Source organism: Gossypium arboreum, chromosome 8 (assembly GCF_025698485.1).
Source record: "Gossypium arboreum isolate Shixiya-1 chromosome 8, ASM2569848v2, whole genome shotgun sequence".
NCBI lineage: Eukaryota > Viridiplantae > Streptophyta > Magnoliopsida > Malvales > Malvaceae > Gossypium > Gossypium arboreum.
The window spans coordinates 65,778,998-65,786,958 of record NC_069077.1 but is presented as its reverse complement, the minus strand read 5'-3'; the positions used below and the strand labels follow the sequence as shown (position 1 = coordinate 65,786,958).

Below are 7,961 nucleotides of genomic sequence, written 5' to 3'. Positions count from 1 at the left end.
CCTCGGGGTAGACCTCTGAGATACCCTGGGAGTGCTAGTGGTAGTCGAGTCGTGACTAAAGACGCTACAAAATCAGAGGTTCGAGCCCTGACAAGAACGTATACAATATGTGCTCGAGAGGAAGCCTCTACTCCTGATGTTATTATGAGTACTTTCTCTCTTTTTAATATAAGTGTTGTTACTTTAATTGACTCAAGGTCGACGCATTCATATATCTGCATGAGATTGGTGTCTAGTATGAACATACCTGTAGAACCTACGGAATTCATCATTAGAGTGTTGAACCCGCTAGGCAGATCAGTCCTAGTTGACAAAGTCTGTAAGAATTGTCCTTTGACGATTCAAGGTCATAGTTTCCCAGCTAACCTTATGTTCTTTCCATTTGATTAATTTGATGTAATACTTGGTATGGATTGGTTAGCCCTGCATGATGTAATTGTAAATTATGGTAGTAAGTATATTAAATTGAAATGCCCGGATGGTGAGATTTTACAGGTCGAATCAAGAGAATTGGGTTCGTCGCCGGTTATAATCATGACAATGGCTGCCCAGAGATATATGAGGAAAGGATACGAAGCTGACCTTGTATTTGTGATGAACACTAAGGAAACTAAATTGAAGATTGAGTCAGTGTAGATAGTATGTGAGTATCCAGATGTGTTTCCAGAAGAATTACTCGGATTACCTCCTAAAAGGGAGATAGAGTTTGGTATTGAATTGATGCCAGGGACAACTCCTATTTCTATTGCTCCTTACAGAATGGCACCTACCGAGCTGAAGGAGTTGAAAGCACAGTTGCAAGAGCTGACGGATAAAGGATTCGCGAGGCCTAGTTTTTCACCTTGGGGTGCCACCGTATTATTTTTAAAGAAGAAAGATGGTTCAATGAGATTATGTATCGATTATCGGCAACTAAATAAGGTAACCACAAGAATAAGTATCCTTTACCAAGGATAGATGACTTGTTTGACCAGTTGAGAGGAGCCACTGTGTTCTCCAAAATAGACTTGAGGTCTGGCTATTATCAACTACGAGTTAAAGACTCAGATATACCCAATACAGCTTTTAGAACAAGGTATGGCCATTTTGAAATTCTTGTCATGCCGTTTGGGCTGACGAATGCACCGACCGTTTTTATGGACCTAATGAATAGGATCTTTCGGCCATATCTGGATAAGTTTATCATTGTGTTCATTGACGAAATTTTGATCTACTCTAAGGATAAGACAGAGCATGTGAAGCACCTGAGAATTGTATTACAGAGCTTGAGGGAAAAGCAGATGTATGCCAAGTTTAGCAAGAGTGAGTTTTGGCTCTAGAAAGTCTAATTTTTGGGTCATATTGTTTCAGGTGAAGGCATCAGAGTTGATCCAAGTAAGATTTCTGCAATTGTCTAATGGAAATCGCCTAAGAATGTAACTAAGGTTAGAAGCTTTTTGGTTTTAGGCAGTTACTATTGAAGGTTTGTGAAATGATTTTCCATGATAGCGACTCCAATGATGAGGTTTCTACAGAAAGATGTTAAATTTGAATGGACAGAGAAGTGTCAGCAAAGTTTTGAGAAGTTAAAGACATTGCTGACCGAAGCTATTGTTTTAGTACTACCTGAACCTAGAAAAGAGTTTGTGGTCTTTAGTGATGCATCCTTAAACGGATTGGGTTGTGTACTTATGCAAGATGGCAAGGTGATAGCCTATGCTTCACAGCAATTTAAGCCTCACAAGAAGAATTATCCGACCCACGACCTAGAACTTACTACTATTATTTTTTCCTTAAAGATTTGGCGACATTATTTGTATGGTGAAACTTGCCGCATCTTCACGAACCACAAGAGTTTGAAATACTTGATGACTTGGAAAGAATTAAATTCAAGACAAAAGAGATGGTTAGAATTAATTAAGGATTATTATTTGATTATCGACTTTCACCCAAGAAAGGCAAATGTAGTCGTCGATGCATTGAGTAGAAAATCCTTTTCTGCTTTGAAAGCCATGGATACTCGTTTGACATTGCTTGATGATGGTTCAGTCTTGGCAGAGCTGGAGGCTAGGCCGACATTTCTATAGGAAATTCATGATGCTCAGCGTAATGATGATGACTTGCAAGCAAAAAGGGCTCAATGTGAGTCTGGTGTTGAGTCAGATTTTCAAATTAGTCCTGATGGATGTTTGATGTTCAGAGATAGGATTTGTGTACCCAAGGATAATGAACTTATTCTGAAGATTTTGCAAGAAGCACATAGTAGTCGTTTGTCTATTCACCCGAGAAGTACTAAAATGTACAATGATTTAAAGAAAATGTACTGGTGGAACAGCATGAAAAGAGATATTTCTGAGTTTGTATCAAGATGCCTGATATGTCAGTAAGTTAAAGCTGAACATCAAGTGCCTTTAGGTTAGTTACAACCTATGATGGTCCCCGAATGGAAGTGGGACAGAGTTACTATGGATTTTGTGACAGGATTGCTATTAACTCCAAAAAAAAAAGATGCCATATGGGTTGTAGTGGATAAGTTGACGAAGTCAGCTCATTTTATTCCAATAAGAACAGATTACTCTCTTGATAAGTTGGCTAACTTGTATGTTTCTGAGATAGTAAGATTACATGGAGTACAACTGTCAATTATTTTAGACAGAGACCTGAGATTCACTTCGAGATTCTGGAAAAAGTTGCGAGAAGCCTTGGGTACGAAGTTAAGCTTTAGCACAGCTTTTCACCCTCAGACTGATGGTCAATCTGAGTGGAGGATTCAGATTCTCGAGGATATGTTGCGATGTTGCATCCTCAAATTTCAGGGTAATTAGGAAAATACCTGCCTTTGGTAGAATTTGCCTATAACAATAGTTTCCAAACAAGTTTGAAGATGGCACCTTATGAGGCCTTGTATGGTAGGAAGTGCCGAACTCCGTTGTACTGGACAGAACTCAAGAAAAATCAGATTCACAAAGTTGATCTGATTAAAGAAACTGAAGAAAAAGTTAAAGTGATACGAGATTGGCTAACAGCGGCATCAGATAGGTAAAAATCTTATACAGATCTGAAAAGAAAGGAAATTAAGTTCCAAATTAGAGATAGAGTATTCTTGAAAGTATCTCCATGGAAAAAGCTATTAAGATTTGGTCGAAAAGGTAAACTGAGTCCACGATTTATCAGACCGTATAAGATCACCGAAAGAATTGGACCACTAGCTTATCATTTGGCGTTGCCATTAGAACTGGAAAAGATTCACGATGTGTTCCATGTATCTATGCTAACGCGATACTGATCAGACCCCTCCCATGTGATTTCACCGACTGAGATTGAAGTTCGACCGAACATGACTTATGGAGAGGAACCGGTCAAGATTTTGGCTCGTGAAGTTAAACAATTGAGGAACAAAAACGTGGCTTTAGTAAAAGTTTTATGGCATCGACATGGTGTGGAATAGGCTACCTAGGAGCCGGAAGAAACCAAGAGAAGTCAATATCTGAATCTGTTTTCTGGTAAGACTTTCGAGGACAAAAGCCTCTAAGGAGGGAGAAATATAACATCTAGAAGTAGGGCCTAGTCAGAATAGTGGTTTCGGGACCATAAATCTGACATCAAAATATTTATTTTATGGTTATTATGAGGCCTAGAATATGAGTATATGCATGTGTTAAAGTTTCATGAAGAAATTCTTTGAGAAATGTGTTCAATTGGAAATTAGGGACTAAATTGAATAAATTGTAAAACTTGAATTCTAGAAGCAATTTGTATGACATTGCTTTGGATTATGAATTAGAAGTTCTTGGAGAGTAATTTTCCCAATTTCTAAGTTTTTGGACAAAATTGGGCTTGCAAGGATGAAATTTTAAAGAAAGTGCATGAGGGCATTTTGGTCATTTGGCTTTTTAATAAAATAAAATGGGGAAAAATCAAGCCAAAATCAGCCATCTTCTTCCCCATACCTACTGAAATTCTCTTGTCACCATAGCTAGGGTTTTCAAACATTTCAAGCTCAATAGTAAGTGCTTCCAAGCCTCGTTTGTAATGTTCTTTGTATTTTTGGAATCCTGATAGCTTGTTCTCTTCATTTCTACCCATATTTCATGCTAGGGTTCATGTTTAAAATTTTATCCATGCATGAGTTGCTTGTATTTTGATGGATTATGGAGGAATATGAAATTTGAATGTGTGTTAAACATCTTTTCCTAGGTGATTTTCATGAAAAACCCTTGTAGGGACCATTTTGCAAAAGTTGTAAAATGTGTGGTAGAAATGAGATAATGAGAAATGTGGGCTTCCATAAGGGAGAAAAGTGTTCAGCTAGGCTTGGGTAAGATAGAAAGTGCATGTGTTTCATTAGACGATCCTAGGGACTAAATTGTAAAAATGTCAAAGGTTAGGGGCAAAACGGTCATTTGGACCGGGGGTGAGAATTAGATTTGTAATGTATAATGTGGCATATTAATGATATAATTTTGTTTTTATATACCCCGATGAACAAATTCCGGAGGTCGATCAAGGTAAACGCAAGGTTTCGGAATAACCTAAACACAGCTCCGAAACAAATACCAGGTAAGTTCGGGGAACTTAAAGTAAACTCCTAACATGCACAATTGTATGATTTATGAATGCATGATGATTGCATTTATTATTGGCATGAGATATCATAGAAATGCATATTTGATGGTAACATGTGAAAAATATCTCGGTTGAGGTTAAAAAGGAGAATTCGATGGATAACCCCGATTGGCATGTGAATTGAGATCCTGCATGTGTTGCAGTAAGGATTTAGCCCAGACGGGTAATCCGTGATCTCAAGTATGAAAAGGATCTAGCCTGGACGGGTGTTCCTTGAATGATTGAGCCTCCTGAAGAATATGTGTACATTATGGATTTAGCCCAGACGGGTAATCCGATTAGGGTCTGAATTTAGCCTGGACTAGTAATTCAGATTTGAGCTCATTAAGAGTGTTTTTCATAATAAGGGATTTAGCCTGGACTGGTAATCCCGACATCACCTTATAAGTTCATAAAATGGGGGATTTAGCCTAGATTTTCCAAATGAAGTCATGTAAAAAAATATATATGTTTATTTCTTTTTATATGGCCATAGAAATTAGCTTAATTGAAGTAGGCTATAACCTACAAATCTATGCATGATTTTATTACGTGTGATGGGTTGTTACCAATTGGCAATGAGTCGCATGAACGAGCCAATTTCGGACGAATTAAAGTAACATGGAAACCCATAAACACTAAATGGGAAATAACCTTTCATGTATGAAACCAATGATATGAGGTTCCCATACAATAAGATTTATCAAAGATTTACAAATGCGTAGTCATGTTTGGTTTCAAAAATTGATAACCATTAAGTATAGATGGTAGAAAGGCTAACCAAAGGCTTGGAAAATAGCCTATTAGGGTGCACATGTTTAGACACACGGGCGTGTGTCTAGGCCGTGTGTGACATACAGTTCCTTCCCATGGGTGTGGGTGACAAATGCCAAATTATACATAGTTTTACCCCAAATACTTAGCATATTTATGGATGTTTACTACTAGATTTGTGGATTTTGGTGCTCTTAATTCGATTATTTCATGTTTTGTACTCAGGAGAGCACCAAGAGTCAAAAGGAGCCAAAAACAAGCTAAAAAGGGACAAAACGGACCAAATTGAGAACATCACATGGCCTAAGCCTTGCCACACGGGCATCTCACACGGCCGTGGCCTTCGGTGGTGTCGACCAAGGTTTACACGATTCACACGGCCTGGCCATTAAACTCACACGGCCGTGGTAATTTAACGGATCGAACACGGCCTGGAAATCACATCACATGGCCGTGGTACACAGGCGTGTCCCTTTTTCAAAGAGTTGTATTTTACACAGAAATGGGTACTTAAGAAGGAAGAAATCCAATCCAAAGCCTATATAAACACCCTAAGTATGACCTAGAGAGGGAGGCCTCTTCCAGAACATTTCTAGAATACATAACCACACGCCAGGAATTACTTGAAGGAAGCCAGATGATCCATCCCAAAAGCTGGAGCTACTCCAAGACTGAAGACCTCTCTCAGAATTCCTTCAGGCGTTTTAGAGTTTTCTTCATGTTTTGTTATTTTTATACTTTTGAGATGTACTCTTATTTTATTATGAACTAAAGCCCTTAGATACCTAAGGGGAATGAAACTTAAGATGAATCTTGTTATTATTTTCTGAATCATATGATAAATATTAAACTTGCTCTTAATTATGTGTTCTTAATTCTTGTTTTGATATCCTAGGATACTGATTCAAGGCACACTCTTACTCAGAGGAGGAATACACCCTGTTTAAGAGTACATTTTCCATAATTAAGTGGAGTTGATTGCGCGCCTAGAAATGGGGTGACAAGATTTTGCCAGATTAGGGTGAAACCTAATAAGGGGATCCATAGATCGGGTTAATGCAACCCTAGAGTGTTAATTAGAGAAAAGTCTTGGTTATTCAATCTAGGGATTAGACGTTATTAGTCTTGAATAAGGATAATAACATAACTTAGGGATCTCTACGGAACAAGTTGAATGAATAAATCGTCCGATTTGGAGCTAGAATAACAAGTAAAGTCTAGGTGGATTTTTACTTAGGTATTGTCTCAAGTCAATCGATTTTCCCAAAAGCAATTCCCCAGTTCTTTTCTCTGTGCGTTCTTATTTTAAATAATTAGTTAATTAAAACAAACCCTTTTATTCTTAGGCTAGATAACAAAAAGATAGTTATTACTAGTACTTTTGGTTCCCTTGGGTACGATATCCTGGTCTTGCCATTACTATACTGTTGTTCGATAGGTGCGCTTGCCTTTTCGTTTTGATAATAGTTAGTCTAGGTTTGATCTTCATTATAAATATTTATTACTTGTTACGAATCACGCGATCAAGTTTTTGGCGCCGTTGCTGGGGAACTGAAATATTAGGAACACTAAATTTTTATTACTTTAGCCATTTATTTTTCTTGCAATTTTATTTTATTTTATTATTTATTAATTTACTTTTTCTCTCTCTTGGCAGGTTTTTATAGTTTATGACTAGAAGAAACCCGTCAGGACCATTACTTTTTGACGAAGAAATTGATCGTACAATTCGCAAAAATCAAAGAGAAATAAGGCGTAGCTTACGATACACAGAGAACGAGCGAGAAGACGATACTCAAACCCCAACTGACAACATGGCTAAAAACTAAGGCGATCAGCTACCTCCTGCAATTGCGGCTAATCAAAATCGTGCTCCACGTATTATGTATGATTATGCTAAACCTTCTTTAATAGGAACTGAATCTAGCATAGTTAGACCTGCTGTAGCTACAAATACTTTTGAATTAAAACCTAACACTATTCAGATGATACACCAGTTTGTTCAGTTTGATGGTTTACAGGATAAAGATCCTAATGCTCTCTTAGCAAATTTCCTGGAATTTTGCGATACATTCAAAATCAATGGCATTTCTGATGATGCCATTCATCTTCGGTTATTTCCCTTTTCACTGAGAAACAAAGCTAAACAGTGGTTGAACTCGTTACCACGAGGGTCTATCACTACTTGGGAACAAATGACCGAGAAATTTTTACTAAAATATTTTCCGCCAGCTAAAACGGCTAAATTACGTAATGATATCTCTTCTTTTGTCCAGATGGATTTAGAAACACTTTACGATGCATGGGAGAGATACAAGGACTTACTGAGAAGGTGCCCTCACCATGGGTTGCCGCTTTGGCTTCAAGTACAAACATTCCACAATGGTCTGAATCCCTCGATGTGACAGCCCTAAAACGACCCTAGTCGGAATGTGGTTTCGGGACCACAAAACCGAGGCATAAAAATAATTAATTGTTATATTTTATGCTTACTATGTGTGTGCATGAATATGTGGAGGTTTCATTCTCTAATTTTACCAAATGTATGAGAAATTATTAAATAGGGATCAAGGTGAAACATGGTAAAAAAAATGATAGGCTAA

The 7,961-nt window shown here is 37.7% G+C and overlaps 1 non-coding gene across 1 annotated transcript; it reads right to left on the bottom strand.

Moving 5' to 3' along the window:
* Positions 1–7,601: 7,601 nt before the first annotated feature.
* Positions 7,602–7,708, bottom strand: LOC128280203 (small nucleolar RNA R71). The gene has a single exon (XR_008270384.1). It is a non-coding gene; the product is annotated as a small nucleolar RNA R71 (small nucleolar RNA).
* Between the last annotated feature and the right edge of the window lie 253 nt (positions 7,709–7,961).